This window comes from Canis lupus, chromosome 25, assembly GCF_011100685.1.
Source record: "Canis lupus familiaris isolate Mischka breed German Shepherd chromosome 25, alternate assembly UU_Cfam_GSD_1.0, whole genome shotgun sequence".
Classification (NCBI taxonomy): Eukaryota; Metazoa; Chordata; class Mammalia; order Carnivora; family Canidae; genus Canis; species Canis lupus.
The window spans coordinates 43,028,352-43,045,257 of record NC_049246.1 but is presented as its reverse complement, the minus strand read 5'-3'; positions in this window follow the sequence as shown (position 1 = coordinate 43,045,257).

Genomic DNA, 16,906 nt, shown 5'->3' with positions numbered 1-16,906 from the left:
GATGTGTTGACATAATGAGTTCCACTCTCAGGGAATGACTTTGCCTAAACTTCTGTAAAAGTTCTCGAGGGCACATTACTGTCGTGCCATAAAGCACCTCCAAGTTCCCATCACACCAGCAGATTTAGTCTTTGGCACGATTGTGAATTGTTTCCCTACCTCTCACTCCCAACTCCAGCGCCCCGCTCCCCCCCCCCCCCCGCTGCTCCCCCCCCCCCCCAGGCCATCCGTCCTCATTCTGCTCTTCATCATCTGCCCTCGGGAGTCATTACTCCTGGTATAAGTACTTGGCCATATGGTTTTTCTGTCTTGGGACATTTGCAATGACACTGGGAGAAAGCTGTAATTCAAACAAGAAAGCAGGGGTGGGGGAGACACTTTTGGACATAGCCACCCACCCACCCCCCAAGCATCTAAAGTTGCAACCAAGAACCTACACAGGTGAGGCTGACTCCCAAGGCTCTGGGGTATCTGGAATCAGGAAACCTGGAGAGGAGGCTCCACAAGGCAAATGAGCGATCCCTTGGCAGAGGATGGGGCTTGGGTGCATTTTAAATTTCTGCGTATTGGGGTGCCTGGGTTGCTCAGTGGTTGAGCATCTGCTTTTGGCTCAAGTCATGATCCCGGGGTCCTGGGATCAAGTCCCACATCAGGCTCCCTGCAGGGAGCTTGCTCCTCCTTCTGCCTATGTCTCTGCCTCTCTGTGTGTCTCTTGTGAATAAATAAATTAAATCTTTAAAAAAATAATAAATTTCTGTGTATTGTGATCTGTGTCCTTTACCCTTGGCTTTCCATAAAGTTCCGCACACTCAGTAGCCTTGTGACAGTCGTCCTTTGTGGGAGGAAGGAAGCGGGGAGATTTCCCATGTGGGCTCAGCCCCACTGAACTTGTAGGACCAGGGCTAAGAGGGAGAATCATGCAGTTTCCCCGGAGACTTCTAGGAGTGTGGTGGGGAGTGCCAGGGTCACAAGCCCTTCTGTTTGGAGAGCAAAGGGAGGGCGACATCACCCCCATAATGCTGAGGACCTGGGACTAGTGATAGGTATGTCCAGGACCTGCCTGCAAAGGGAGCTGCTTCACAGTGTGGAAACATGTAAAACGGAGGTACGAGGTATGAGGGGCTCCTGCTTCCTGATTCCCAGGTGAGTGCTCTTTCCACAGCAGCGCTCTGGGTCTCAGTGCCCTAACCTGTCCTCTGGAGGCCCCCCCAGGGCTCTCCACAGACCCTGTGCCCTCAGAGCATGACCCCTCTGCCTCCCAGCAGAGGTAAGTGCAAGCCCACCTGCCCGCCTCTGCCTCATTGGTCCCTCCAGGAGCTCTAAATAGAACAGGTCCTTCCTAATCGGGGCTCACAGCGAGGGCTCACGTCATCTTTCCACTCTCGTGTGCCTGGCACAGGCTGGGCACACAGCAGAGCCCGTAAATGCCTGGCGATTGACAGCTGCAGACACCACCACGGCCCCAGCCCTTGCTTCAACCCAGAGGCAATTGGAAGCTTGGCTCTCCCTGCATCCGGGGCCCTATAGCAGCCACCTGCTGGAGACAACAGAAAGCTGGAGTCCTGCCCCAAGCCCCTCCTCCCCAGCTGGGTGAGGGAGCCTCGGCTGCCCTTGCTGGAGGTGATAGTAATGCTGGGGCAACTGGTATGTCTCATATCACCACTGACAAATAAGGTCCCATTTCTCCTAAAGTTCAGATAACAACTCTAAACCCCCAACGCGATGGGAAAGGGCGCTTGTGGCTTGGGATAAAATTTCTGGTGAGAGCATCACACGGAGATTCAAAAAAATGCTGAACTTGAGTAACTGAGACTTGAGGGTAGGTCATGTGCCCTGGAAATCCCTGGTGACCTAAACTGTGGCCCAAGGGATGAGGAAGACAAAGACACCTGATGTCCTGGTGAGAAGTTGAGATAAAAATGTTCCATAGGGCAGCCCCGGGTGGCTCAGTGGCTTAGCGCCACCTTCAGCCCAGGGCCTGATCCTGGAGTCCTGGGATCGAGTCCTGTGTCGGGCTCCCTGCATGGAGCCTGCTTCTCCCTCTGCCTGTGTCTCTGCCTCTCTCTCTCTCTCTCTCTCTCTCTCTGTGTCTATCATGAATAAATAAAGAAAATCTTAAAAAAAAAAAGTTCCATAAAAGGTGAAAGCAGAAATGAGCAACATTTCCAAATTAATGTATTACTTACCTCTTCCCATGGAATCCAAATAGATATTTAAAAACAAACACACATGAACCACTACAAGAGACATTTGAATAGTTGCCTGCATATCCTCAGAGTTGGGATATTCAAGTGAATCTTCTCATTTGGAAGAATGATTTATTTTTATTGTACATTTTTTTTAAGATTTTATTTATTTATTTGAGAGAGAGCACGAGCAGTAGGAGGAGCAGAGAGAGAAGGGCAAGCAGACTCTCTGCTGAGCGGGGAGCCCAAAGATGCGGGGCTCACTCCAGGACCCCAAGATCAAGACCTGAGCCGAAACCAGATGCTTAACTGAATGAATCACCCAGGCAACCCATGTGCATCTTCTTAATGGCCAAGTGGGAGATGCCTCATACTCAGGGTTGCCTTGGGTTTGGGCACAGATGGCATGAGCCCACGATTCCTGGAGAAATCCAGGTCTGGGTAGATGGAGCAAATCCAGATTCTTCTAATGGGATATGGAAGCAAATGGAATGTGGAAGCAGATGTCTGGGCTAATGCCTGCTTCCCTGCCACAGCTGAGTGCCCCAAGGGCCTATCCCTTGCTAGGGATCATCACCAGCTGCCATCAGCTCTCTATCCTGGAGGGAGGCTAGAGGGAGGCCTCATGTGGGTACAGCCACCCACAGGGGTGCCCTCAGCAACTCATCTGCAGCTTGGAGCTGCACCTATTTACTTGGGTTAGCTCAGGTTGGTTTCTCTTGCAGGCAACGAAGAACCCTTCTGTTAGGGAAATGAGCTTTCCTGCTCCAGAAGAAGAAAGGCTGATGGTGGGGAGTGGGGATGGGGGTGCTCTGGGTGCAAGTGGGACGAGGAGGTTCCCTCTCTGATGCGGGATGGGAAAGAGGTATCTTTGGACACACCCCTCCCACAAGCCTTAGGGCTACAAGGGTAAGCCCTTTGGGATAATCTCACCTTTATTCCCATTTCCTTGGGAAACACTGGATCAGGATTTTTTTTTTTTTTTTTTTTTTTTTTTGGCAAAAAACCCTCTGGGGTGGTGGAAACCGCACAGTGACCATGGATTGCCCGGGAGGGACAGGCACAGATTCTTCCCTTTTCTGGGGTCCGGGAAGCAGAAGTCTGACGTGGGGGTGAGGAGACCTCCAACGGCCCGGTCCCCAGAGACCAGGGTGGTCTCCACAGGAAGAAGTGTAGGAACAGGAAGCTGCTGAGTTCACCGGGTGCTTGCCAGCAGCATCGGCAGTGTTCCGGCTATGCTATGACCCCATAGGCGGCCCGGGTCCGCATTTGGCACCTGGCAGCTGCCCTCTGAAGGTCAAAGAAGTGACAGGAATCTCCCCCTTCCCCACGACTTCCAGGGATTCTCACTGTCCTCAGGTCTCGGCTTAGACACACATTTCTCTGGGTGCCTGACCCAGACCTGACCCCCCCAGCTCCCGTGAGGCCCCTTCCTATGTGTCCCCATGAATTTCTAGCTTCTCACATGGAACTGAGGCCTATGAGGGTCTTTGGCTGCAGGGAACTCACTTGGATCCCTTCGAGAAAAGCAGATGATGATGCTAAGTACACAATTTTATAAATTGACTAAAAATTATTGCGTTGTTGAATAAGGAAGGAGGGAAGGAGGGTGAGAGGGAAGGAAAGCAAAGCATGTCTGGATGTGTGTGGAAATAAAGGCAACAGGACTCTCAGCTCCATTGCAAGGCCACCGAGAGCCCTGGACAGACGTACCACAAGGCCTCCCTGGGTGGGCCTCACAGGGCCTGGAACAGGGCTCAGTGCTTGAAAGGGTTGGAAATTTCTAGAAAGTTTACTGACTCTGATCTCTCCTTCCAGCCTTTCAGCTCTGTCTCCTGCTACCACCGCCCCTCCCAATGGCCACTGTCTCTGTTGGCCAGTCCATGTGTGTTGATGGCTGGCATCCTGAGGATGGGCCGCCTGGGGGGTCAGGCACTCCCCACTGATAGGGTCAACCAGGGCAGGGGCGCCATGGGGCCACCCAAGCGCATGACACGGCCCCCTATGGAGCCGCTCCCTCCAGCGGGGGCCTGTCTTATTGGAACAGTCACTCCCGTCTGTACTCTGTGGCTGCTTTCGAGCTACAGCCACAGAGTCGAGTAGTTACAACAGAGCCTGTAGGGTCTGTGAAGCCACAATATTTCCAATTTTGCCTTTTGCAAAAAACATTTCCTGACCTCTGCACAGAGTTATAAACCTTGAAAACAGAACTTTGGTCTTATTCACACTTGGATTCCCAAAACTTAGCCGAGTGCCCACATATAGTAGGAGCTCAGTAAATGGTGTTACATGAATAAATGAATGGCTCTTTGCTGAATCTGTACACTCGGAGCCCCTTGCTTTAGAAGGAGCACCCTTCTTAGACTCCTGCCCATTGGGCAGGGTGCCCAGCTGTGCCAGTTCGCTCAGGCCTGTGGGCTTCCCAGGACCTGGGATGCTCAGTGCAGAAGCTGGAAAGTCTTGGGCAAAGGTGGACAATTCTTTCACGTTATGTTGAACAGCTTTTTCTAAGGAGAAGGATTTTGGCCAATTAATCCACCATGGGTGGCTGTGTGGAGCTGCGCGCCCAACAGAAACACTCACACGTATAAGAGCCTACGTAAGAGCAACAGATTCAGACAACCGGGTACAAGAGCAAGGCAGTGCCCGATGATGGTAGCCAGGGGGCCGGAGAGGCCAGTGCGGTAGGGATGCTGGATGTTACCGAATGGAGCAGTGGAGATCTCTTCGGGCTGATGAAGAAAGGCTTCCTGGGAGCCGGAGTCCAGCTGGTCTGCCCTGAAAGAGAAGGAACCCATCGCTGGTAGGGAAGAAGGAAGGCAGTGATTTTATTGGTGTACGAGGTCCCTAGGGTCCAAATGTCAATACCGGTGAAAACTCAGAGGCGGTCACAAAGCTATTCCTGAGCCAGTTTCGGTGGCGGGGGATGAGGTGTGATCAGCCAGCCTGGGGCCTGTGCCCACCTCAGAGGGGGCACGTGGGGAGCCCATCGTGGCACCAAGCAGCCTGTGGAGTGGAAGAGGAACTCTGGACAGGAAATCAAGATGACTTGGTTTGGGCTCCTTGGAAAGCAGAGCAGGAACAAAGGCTCAAGTGACACTCCTTTGTTAGGGAGGGTGGCCCCTTGGAGCAGGAGAGAGGGAAAGGGGGTGCTGCAGGGAGGAGGACAAGCCAGTTCCAGAGAGCAGCATGGAGCTGGCCGTGGCTTGGTAACAAACCTGAGGGGTTGCTCAGTCTCATGGGGCCATCCTGAGAAGCCATACAAATCACTGATTCTCAGCATAGTCCTTCAGAGGAGAGAAGGAGAATTTGTTCACAGCCTCCATCTCACGTTGGTTCCCTGGCAGTTGTTAACTGCCTGGACTTCCCCGTGGAGATGGGTGGATGCAACGTCTCCTTCCCTAATGTCCAGGGAAACCCCAGAAGCAGGAGGTGCATGGCCTGAGCCAGAGGCTGCTGAATTGTGCGTGGGTGAGGCCACCCGAGTGCACACACAGGTGTGGTCTCAGCAGTGGCTGCAGCTGGTGGCCAATGGCCCGAAGATAAGTGAGCGAGGTCCAAAGTGGCACACGGATGGGTCTGATGCAGAGGGGACTTGAGAGTGTGGGGTTGGATCAACTAGAGCCACCAGGGTCCTTCTCCAGGCCAGCAAGGCTCCAGCCTCCCACTGAAGCAGAGACCAGGGCTGACCACCATTTGCACAAAGAGATGACCGGGGCTGGGGCGGTCACTGGGTTGAGGAAGGTCCACTGTGACAAGTGAGAACCAAGTCCTTAGCTCCCACAAAAGCAAAGGGCAAAATGAGCTCCTCTCCGTGGAACCCAGAGTGGTCTTAGAAGGTCGCACAGCAAATGCGGAGTTAAGCTAAAAGAAGGCATGAAATCTCAGTTGCTTATTTTCTTGCCTGGAGCAGATAAATCCTAAAACAGAGCACTTAGGTGTGGCGCTGGGGGTCCGAAGACTAAACAGCTAGGTTTGAAATTTTGCCAAAGGATCTGCAGGGTTGGGAAGCAGATGGATGCCAGGACATCTGGAGAGACCCAGGATCTGCCCAGGCCCAGCCCACAGCTGGAGGGAGGCAGGAGGACTTGTTCTCACCCGGTGCTCTGCTCATCCCACCGCATCCTGCTCAAACCCCAGCCTTCCTCTCCGTGCCGGAGCCAGAAGTCGTGATGCCCAAGTACTGGGTTCCATCCCTTTGGCCTCAAGGCCGGGTGAGGAGAGGGTGACCCTTGGTGGCTGTTTGTGGGCCTTGGTCACCATCTCCCTGTGCAGGATGGTCAAGGCTTCTGTAGTCTGATGGGAAGTTGGCCAAGGTGAAAAAGAGAGGTGGAAAGAGGGACACTGGGTGGGGGTGGGGGGGTGGTCACGACACTATGAGACATTGAGCCTTAGTGGCGCTCTGTGACTTTGAATATAAGCCCAACACATAGCTCCCCCGCGGCACCCCGGGCTTCCCCCTCGCGGCTCGGCGCACTGTCCCATCACTTCTCGATTGTTCCCTCCCGCTAGACCTGAGCTCTGGGAGGCAAAGCCTCCTCTTGTTCACGGCCTCCCACCCCCGTGTCCCCGTGCGTGCTCCCAGAGGGCAGGGCCCGTGTCCCGCTCGTCTCTCCCCATCCCCTGGACGGGGCCCAGCACGCAGCTGGCCTCCAAACCATTTGCTGCGTGAAGGACTGACCTCACCTCCTGACCTCACCTCCTCACATCTCCTTTTCGGTTCCATCCCAGCCTGTAGCCGGGGAAAGCTGAATGCCGTGCAAAGAAACTTCTCTTAACAGCTAGGAACACTGTGATGACCCTGTCTGTGCCGAGCCGGGGGTGGAGGTGGTGGGGGGGGGGGGGCTCCTCGGGGCTCTGGCCTCCCCAGGACAGCCAGCCAGGAGTGTTCTCACCTGCGGTCCCCTCGTCCGCCCTCACCCCCGGGCGGGGTGGCCATGTGGCTGCCCTGTGAAGCTGGTGGAAAACAGCTCTCCTGAGTGCCCTCGGGCTCTGGGCTGTCCCAGGGGGGCCACCGAAGCCCTGGGACTTGGGGCAAGTCACCCAAATACTGTTCTTTCCACCTCGTTTGGCCCAGTTCTGGTAAATGCAAGTTTTATTACCAGCAACGGCAACAGGCTAGAGCGTCGGAGAAGATCCAGCTGGAATCTTTCCTGGTCTCAGAGGCGCACAGTCCCTGTTCAGCAAAGCCTGGCCCGGGGATCCTCGGTGACAGCAGTCTCCCGGGTAACCATGGGTCAGAATGGGGAGCCCGGGCCCTGCTGGGGGGGTCTCTGGAGCCAGCTGGGCAGGCTGTGTGGGGCAGCTCTTTTGTGAGGGGTTCGCGTGGGGTAGAAACGACCTGGGTGGGCACCGGGCTCCATCCACATGGCAGGCCTGGAAGGTGGGTGCACCCGGGGGGCCAGGGGCCAGGACGCCCTGTGACATCTGGGAGAAGGGGGTGCTCCTGAAACAGGCTGCATCTCACTCCCTCCACCTCCAGACGACAGCCCCCCCCACCCCGCCAGTCTCCATAGCCCAGGCCTGCCCTGCCCCCCCATGACCTGGACATTTCTGAACACCCAGAGAATCAGGTTTTTCCATCTCTTGTGAAATGGGAAGAAAGGACTCTTGCTTCCCGAACTGGTAACTGGTTACGGCTGCCCCGCTTCCAAATTACAATTCCCCGGTTTCCATCACATTGCTGCCCACTGCTTCCAACGCCCTCAATCCAGACAGGCCAGAGGGTCCCCCAGGATGGGTCACTGCGGCACCCGCTGCTTCCCACAGGAAGTTCCCAGCCAGGACTCCTGCACACCTGCCCTGGCTGTGCTAAAGAGCTTCTTCCTTTGCCCAGCTGCCCAGGCAGAGGGCCAGTGGGGGCTGGTCTCTCCCCTCAGAGCCACGTGTCACCACTTCTTTCTCTCCTCCCGACTGTCTCATACTCACCCCAAATTCCCTTGAGCTCTCAGCTCTTCTGATACATTCCTCCAACCGTTATGAGCTCAACTGAGAACTTCTTAAGCCTACCAACAGCCAAGTGGGGATAGATATTATCCCCAGTTTCCAGACGGGGAAACTGAGATGAGGAGAGATGAAGTAACTTGCTCAAGTTCCCTGTTACCACAGTAGCTGGTATCTGAAGATGGCCCCAAACAATTGTGCCCCTCCCTGTCCGTGCTTGCCATCCCTCGCCTCGAGAGGTGGAGCTCGTGCCCTCTCTTTCTGAATCTGGGTTAAGCCCATAACCGCTTTGACCAATAGAATGAAAAAATGGTGTGCCGGGGCCTCCAAGCCCAGGCATTAAGAAGGTCTGGCAGCTTTTGCTTCCTCTGCTGGTTGGAGCCCAGCCCCTGTGATGTGGGGAAGCCCAAGCAGTCAAGGGGAGAGGCCCATCTGGAGGAAATGGACTGGCCCTGCCATGCTCTGAACTGATAAGAAGTTCTCTAAGCGGTGGATCTTCTTGCCTCCCTAAAGACCACTCAGCTGATGACACATAAAGCGAAAACAAGCTGTCCCCACTGAGCCCTGCCCAAACTGCAAAAACTTGAGCAAATGCTTGCTATTTTCAGCCACAGGCTTTGGAGCATTTATTATGCAGCAACAGAGAACCAAAGCAATCACACAGCCAGTAAGTGGCAGCAGTGGGATTCAAACCCAGCTCTGGTAGCCCAGGCTCCTCTCTCTTACGGCCAGCCCCCAGGGCTGCATTATTGCCCATGTTGATGTCATCTGGGGCTCTGAGCTTGAGGCTCAGACGGGGCTGCTCAGACCTCCTTTCACGCCTGGAATGCAATTTGGTTCTCAGTTCCCAGTAGCCCAGGGCATGAGAACATTCCTCCTCCCTTGCTCCCGGAACCCCCAGCCCAGCCCGGGGGTGCAAGGAACTGGCCTCGGGTCAGATCCATTGTCCCAGCCCTCCTCAGCTAGAGAGCCCACTGCCTGGGATGCCCACAGGGGAGCCTGCAAGGTCTGAGGGCTAAGTAAACCAAGGAGGTTTTATCAGCTCCCCCCTCCCACGCATGCCATCCAAGTGTAGATGAAGATCCCATAAGGTGAGGCAGGAAAAACAGTCAGAGGGATGTTAACGTAACCTTAACGTAAGGTCATCCAGGGGGTCTGGGTCCTCTGGCCCCCCTCCCCCCCATCATGGGAGGTTAGCTCCACGGAGACCTGTTAGCAGCCCTTGGGGACCTGAGCAGAGACGGATTGTGCCCACTGGCACACATACTGAAAAAAAGGACTTGCAGAGGAGGTGACCCCAAACCGATCCTGCACCTTGCGCCTATCCCCCACTGTGGCTTTGCTAATTGAGCAGAACACTTCTAGAGAGAGAATGGTCAGAGTCCTGGAGCTAGGCCTCTGTCTTTTGCCTGGGTGGGGGCTGGGGAGGGCTTCCATAAGATTCCTGGAGAGCTTGATAGGGGTGCCCCGCTATTTGCAGGTGGCCGGAGGGGGAAGGGCTTGCCCTGAGGACCCAGTGTGTGACAGGCTCCTGAGGGAGCTCTGGTGACAGGCTGTGGCTGGAGCTGAGGGCTCGGAGCACAGAGCCAGCAGGGATGCTGTGCCAGGAAAGGCCCACACTGTGGGAGCCGGTGGCATCAAAGGATGTGGGAAAGTTCTGGTAGCTGGTCGGGGTTGCTTAGCTCCAGCCCGAGGAGACCTGAGCTGGCGGTGCGTTCACCTGCACTGAGTTGCAGTGAGACGTGAGATGGGGGTGGGGCCGAAGACTCCCACAGGTGCCCCTGCCCCAAGCCCTCACCCCTGGGCGGCCTGCGAGGGAGGGGCAGCGTGGGAGCACCAGGCAGCCGGTGGAGCCGGAGCTGGCCAAGCTCTCCTCCCCGGCTGCAGGCTGCCCAGATGGCAGAAGGAGCAGCTTCAGCTTCAAATGAACTTTGGAATCTGGGTTCTTTTTCAGAACTAGACACCGTAATTACCGGAATCGGATTTTTGTCGTAAAAATGACCCAAGGAATTTTTCTTATCTTGGATTGACCCAAAAAAACCATGAAATCTTCCTTAGATGTCACCCAAGGTGGGGGGAGAGCCAACCCCACTGAGCAGGTTTGAGAAGGAAGTGGGGAGGAAAGAATGAAATTGTTTTCTTTCCTTTTTTAAAAAAGATTTTATTTAGGGGATCCCTGGGTGGCTCAGCGGTTTAGCACCTGCCTTTGGCCCAGGGTGGGATCCTGGGGTCCAGAGATCGAGTCCCATGTCGGGCTTCTTGCATGGAGCCTGTTTCTCCCTCTGCCTGTATCTCTGCCTCTCTCTCTCTCTGTGTCCCTCATGAATAAATAAATAAAATCTTAAAAAAAAAAGATTTTATTTATTTGGCAGAGAGAGAATGACCCAGAGACCACAAGCAGAGGGAGCAGGAGAAGCAGGCTCCAGCCTGAGCAGGGAGCCCAAGGTGGGGCTCCATCCCAGGACCCCAGGATGAAGGCAGAGGCTTAACCACCTGAGCCACCCAGGCGTCCTGAAGTCATTCTCTGACAATATCCCCCAAGGCTCTCTTGCTCAACCACCCTGGCTCACAAGCAGCAGGAAGGGCTCTAGCTAACTGAGCCAGAAAGGGATTTATTGACAGGGCCCTGGGTGGCCCAGAGAATGCCTGGGGGGCTGGAGAAACTGCTGCAGTCATCGGTGATTGGGAGGTGACACGGTGTCCGGGGTGGAAGGTAGGCTACGGGGCCTTGGGGAGGATGCCATCACCTCTCTGCCCTCCGATGCTGGGCGACGTGATCTTCGCTGTCCCCATCCCGCACAGTTGCCACTCTAGCAATTAGACAAGGAGAGAGCTGCGGTCTCCAGCTGACCGTGTTGGTGGGAAGACCTCAAATACAGGAACATGGTTCTATTGCTGGGCCCTGGGGGGCGGGGGTAGGGTGTGGGGCCAAAATTAATATTTTACAAAGAGAGTGAACTCTTCATTGAAAGTGAACTAATAATGGCTGAGCTTACCCCCAAAGTTACAAGATTACATCTTCTGCCACCAGGACAAATTTGAAAACTAGATTGTTGTACAAAGTAGCTTATTATGGGGCGCCTGGGTGGCTCAGTCAGTTAAGCAACTGCCTTCAGCTTGGTTTATGATCTCAGGGTCCTGGGATGAGCCCCATGTCGGGCTCCCTGCTCAGCGGGGTGTCTGCTTCTCCTTCTCCCTCTGCCCCTCCCCACCACTGGAGCTGTCTCTGTCTCAAATAAAATATTTTTAAAAAACAAAACAAAATAGATTTTTATAGAAAAATAGAAATACCTTTTTGCAGGCCTGAGTTTTGGGCTATGGAATTCAAACTCACCCAGAGATAATGCAGGAAATGAGCCAAGTAAATCAGTGAGCCCTAGGCGTACCCTTGAACATAGGGGGCCCTTACTCAGTATGTGTTGGATGAGGGTGCTGGTTAAAGTCACAGTCCTCCCCCGGCCCCAGAAGGGCCAAAAGCTGTATCCCACTACACTGAGTCTTCTGGCCCATGGAGGGTGGACTTCCCTTCCCTACTGCCTTTTCCCTCACCTGGCCTTCCCTCCTCACTGTTCAAAGCTCAGAGGAATCCCCAGGAAGGCTGACTGGTCATTGCTTGGTTGCCGTCCTCTGAGCCCCATGCTGCCAGGCCACATGCAAAGCATGTCTGTAAGCTGGAAAAGACCTTCGGAATGACTTAGTTCAAACTCTGCATTCTACAGAGGGGTAGGTTGGAGCCCCAAGATAGTATTAGCCTCTGTCCAGCCCCACCAGTGGCCACTAGAGGAGTCCAGATGCCCTGGCCCTCCAGACACAGACCCCATTTCCATCTGGGGACACAGCATACACTGCCTGGGGTGCCATATGTGCTATGCCTTGCCTCCACATAAGAGCACTCCCCTGGGCGATGGCCTCGGTGTCTTTCTTGGGCAGGCAGCTTAGTGGTACCCAGAGCCCACCAGACATCCCTGGGCTGGGCAGGGACCTGTCCATCGGTTCCTCCCTAAGCATTTGCTGAAGCTCTGAGGTCCCTGCTAAGTAAGACTTCAACACCAGTGGGTGGTAACTTCTTCAGGCAGAAGGCTGAGAAGGGTTTCCATGGAGACCGCCCAGGCTCTGTTTCCATAGTGACACTTGCGCGAGGTTACAGAGCTTCCTATATGTGTCAACTTAACATTTCCAGCCACTCTGTTCTTCAGGCCAAACCTGGGCCTAATACAGGGATTGCTTTCTAGGAGGGGTGACAGGCCTTGAGAGCCAGAGGGGAGACGGGTGAAACTGTGTGCAGTTGGCTGACCATGAGGGTCTCTCCTCGACCAGCGGGCCCATCCCCATCCCAGCTGTAGGGTGTGTGTATATATATACACACTCACACATGCTTAAATTATAAAAAGAATACATCTTCCTGACATGGAAGGATATAAAGTCCTACACCTCCCTGCTGTCCAGAGGTAACTGGTGTTACTTGGCTTTGAATATCCTTCCGGAAATAGGATATGCACATCCATAGAGCCATCTTTTAGAAAATTCACTAATGGGATATATATTCTCACTCTGCCATCTGCTTTACCCTAATTATAGATCTTGGAGAACTTTACACATCAGCACAAATAGATCTACCTCACTCTTTATAATGGCAAAAAAAAAAAAATACTTCATTTAAAAAAAAGTAAGTCCCTAATCGAGGGACTTTTGTTTTCAGTTTCTTGCTATTACAACAATAAGTGTCCTGCACATGTATTTTTTCTGTATACTTTTTTGAGTATATCCATATGGTAGATTCCTAGCAGTGAAGTTTCTGGAATTTTAAAATTTGATTCTTATCAAATTCTTCCATTATTGATACAAGAGGGCTTGTTCACACTTAAAAAGGTGGGGTATTATTAAACTGAAACAACACAAAATCATAAAACCAATCTCCCCAACTCGTTCTATGAGACCAGTGAATGATCAACGCTAGAGCCTGACAAGAAGAGCATGAGAAAGGAAAATTATACATCAGCCTTACTGGTAAACATATATCAATACCTCCTAAATGAAATATTAGCAAACAGAATCCAATAGTGTAGAAAGAGGATAGTACATCATGACTAAATCAGTTATTAATGTTATACAGCACATTAACAGAAGAGGAAAAATATATGATCATATTGGTAAGCACAGGAAAAAACATTTGATAAAAGAATTTAACATGCATCTTGATTAAAAATGTGAAGTAGGAATTGAGGACCACTTCTTCAATTAACTTCAAAAAGAGTATTCTCCCAATATCGATAGCAAAAATGGTATTCAAGGTGAATTCCCTTTAAGAATCAAGGACAAGGGACCCCTGGATGGCTCAGCGGTTTAGTGCCTGCCTTTGGCTTAGGGCATGATCCTGAAGTCCAGGGTTTGAGTCCTGAATTGGGCTCCCTGTGGGGAGCCTGCTTCTCCCTCTGCCCGTGTCTCTGCTTCTCTCTGTGTGTCTCTCATGAATCAATAAATAAAATCTCAAAAAAAAGATTTATGACTATTACTATGATATGAGCACTCCTATACAGTGAGGCAAGATAAGAAAAAGAAATTGGGCAGCCAATTTCTCTCTCTCTGTGTGTGTGTCTCTCATGAATAAATAAATAAAATCTTTAAAAAAGAAAAAAAAGAAATGTTTCAATTCTCTGAATGGAAGAAACAAAATCTGTCCATAATCAATACACTGGCCCAGGTAGAAAACACAGAAGAATCCTCAGATAATGTCTTAATAAGGAAGACATCTCGGCAAGTTCATTGAATCAATACTCAAAAACAAATTACATTTCTGTACATAAGTGACAAAGAGGTATAATTACTATAACAACAAATATAAGAGACCCAGGAATCAACCTAATGAAAGATTTGTGAGACTTCTGAGAAAAGTATAAAATTGTGTTGTATTGGAAGAGATTGAAGATCCAAATAAGTTTTTGAAATACCATATTCATAGAGTAAGACACTCAGTATAACTATCTTAGTTCTCCTCCAGTGGATATATAGATTCAACACAAGTCCATTAAAACCTCAACAGAAGGGCAGCCCTGGTGGTGCAGCAGTTTAGTGCCACTTGCAGCTTGGGGTGTGATGCTGGAGACCCTGGATTGAGTCCCACGTCAGGTTCCCTACATGGAGTCCACTTCTCTCTCTGCCTGTCTCTGCCTCTCTCTCTCTCTCTCTGTGTCTCTATGAATAAATAAATAAAATCTTTAAAAAAAAAACCCTCAACAGAACATTTCATAGAACTTGATACATTGTTCCTAAAATGCATATGAAAACAAAGGGCCAGGAATAGGCATTGGCAGGCACCACTGCAGGAGGAAAGATAGGAGACTCACACTACCAGATATCTGGGCTTTTTACAAGTGTAATTATGATCCAAAGGATAGACCTAATAGGACAGAATGGAAAGCCCAGAATAGACCTTACACGTATGGAAACTTGATTATTGTAGACACATACTGCTGCTCAGTGGGAAAAGCAAAAAAAGAAAAGAAAAGAAAAGAAAAGAAAAGAAAAAACCTCAGAACATATGGTTATCCCTACCTCACACCATACCAGGGAATAACTTCCAGGGCATGTTTGAATGTAACATACAACACATGAGAAGAATTGTAAAAATAATCCTTGAGGATTAGAAGAAAAATATAAGGGCAGCCTGGGTGGCTCAGCGGTTTAGCACCAACTTCAGCCCAGGGCGTGATCCTGGAGTCCTGGGATTGAGTCCCACGTCAGGTTCCCTGCATGGAGCCTGCTTCTTCCTCTGCCTGTGTCTCTACCTCTCTCTGTGTCTCTCATGAATAAATAAATAAAATCTTAAAAAAAAGATGCAAAAAGCCATAATCATGAAGAAAAACATGGATGACTGTGATGACATTAAAATCCATAGTTTCTGTTCATCAAAGACATAACAAAGAAAGTAAGAAAGACAAGTCAAAAACTTGAATAAGATATTTGCCAGCCACCAATGGCAAAATACATAAAGATTATACAAATATATAAAGAACTCGTACAAGTCAATAAAAAGAAAACAAAACATCCAATAAAAAACAGGCCAAAGAACACATAAAAGCATTTTATTTTCTTTTAAAAGATTTATTTATTTATTTGAGAGGGAAAGAGAAAGTAAGTGTATGGGTTGCGGGGAGACAGAGGGAGAGGATCCTCAAACAGACTCCCTGCTGAGCCAGAGCCTCCATCCCAGGACCCTGAGATCATGACCTGAACCAAAATCAAGAGTCAGATGCTTAACTGACTGAGGTACTCAGGTGCCCCAAGAACACAAACAGGCATTTAATAGAAAAGGAAACTTGAGGGTACAATACGCATAATGAAACTTGTCCCACTTTCCCAGTAATCAGGAGAGTGAAAATGAAAACCATCACGAAATACCATTTAACCCTCAGTCCATTGGCAAAAAAAAGGAAAAGAAAAAAAATTCCAAAGGGCTTTTTTTCCCCTTTAGGTTTTATTTAAGAGGGAAACACAGATAGAGATGGGGCCCGATCCCAGGATCCTGGGGCCATGACTTGTGTTGAAGGCAGATGCTTAGCCCACTGAGCCACACAGGTGCCCCAGCCGCAGCTTGTTAATACTAAGTGTTGGCAAGGATGTGGAACGTGGAGCATGCCTATGCAGCACAGGTGGGAATGTAAATTGGTTCACTCGGCAGAATTTTGTGAGTAGAACATTTGCTTCCCCGTGACCTAATAATTCCACTTTTAGGGATCTATAGCAGAGGAACGCTTGCACAGGTGCACAACACGCCTTGTAAGAAAGATGTTTGTTAAAGCATTGTTGTAATGGTGAAAAGTTGGAAAGGATCCACATACTCATTGTTAGGAGGATGGGTAGGTAATTAAATTGCATAATCACACAATAGACTGATATACGTACGGCCTTTAAAATGAATTAAATAATGTAGGCATTAATATGGATGAATTTTAGAAATGAAAGGTTGTGGGAGAAAACACGTCAGAGAATAAAACATGTATTTTAGGACTATTTTTATAATGTTCAAATCCAAGCAAAACTATACTAGAAGTTCATAGGTACATGATAGAATTATAAAGCAAAGCAGAGAAACTCAGGATCGGTGTTATTGATTAGCCTGGATTGGCTAATCGATATAAAGAGAATGGCTCATATATGAAAAGTTGACAGATTTTCATAGTTGTCTTTAGACCTAAGAATAGAGGGGTCTTTAATGTCCCTCACAGGATACGAAGGTGAGGGACATTACAGAGTAGGGGCTGGGGTGATGGGTGTGTGTGAGTGTGTGTCTGAACAAGCCAACCTTGCCTGCATCCCTGACCGTGAATGCTTCTCCCTGCCATCTAGGGCCATTTAAATGGACTTAAATGCCCCTCCATTCAAGTCGGGGCTGGTTTTGTGACTTGCTTTGACCAACAATGCAATGAAGGAATGATCTGGAATTTCGGATTCCAGGCCTTTAGAGGCCTCTGGCTTCCTCTCGCTTGTAGCTCAGCTGCCAAGCTCTAAGGAAGGCCGGGGTATTGACTGGAGGCCATGCTGAGAGAGGCCAGGGAGGGGAGGGGCACCTTGGATGGGGAGCCTAGCCAGGCTCCCAGCTGAGTGCGCTCCAGAGAGCTGGCCAAGCTCCGCCATCCCTGGGAACCAGGAAAAATAGTGAACTGCTGCGTTAGGCTGTTCAATGCTGGGGTGGTTTGTTAGCAGCACAGGGAGAGATGCACGCAGGCGTGCACACAGGCGATACTGGCCGCCTTGTTTCATGAGTTAGTTGGCTGGTG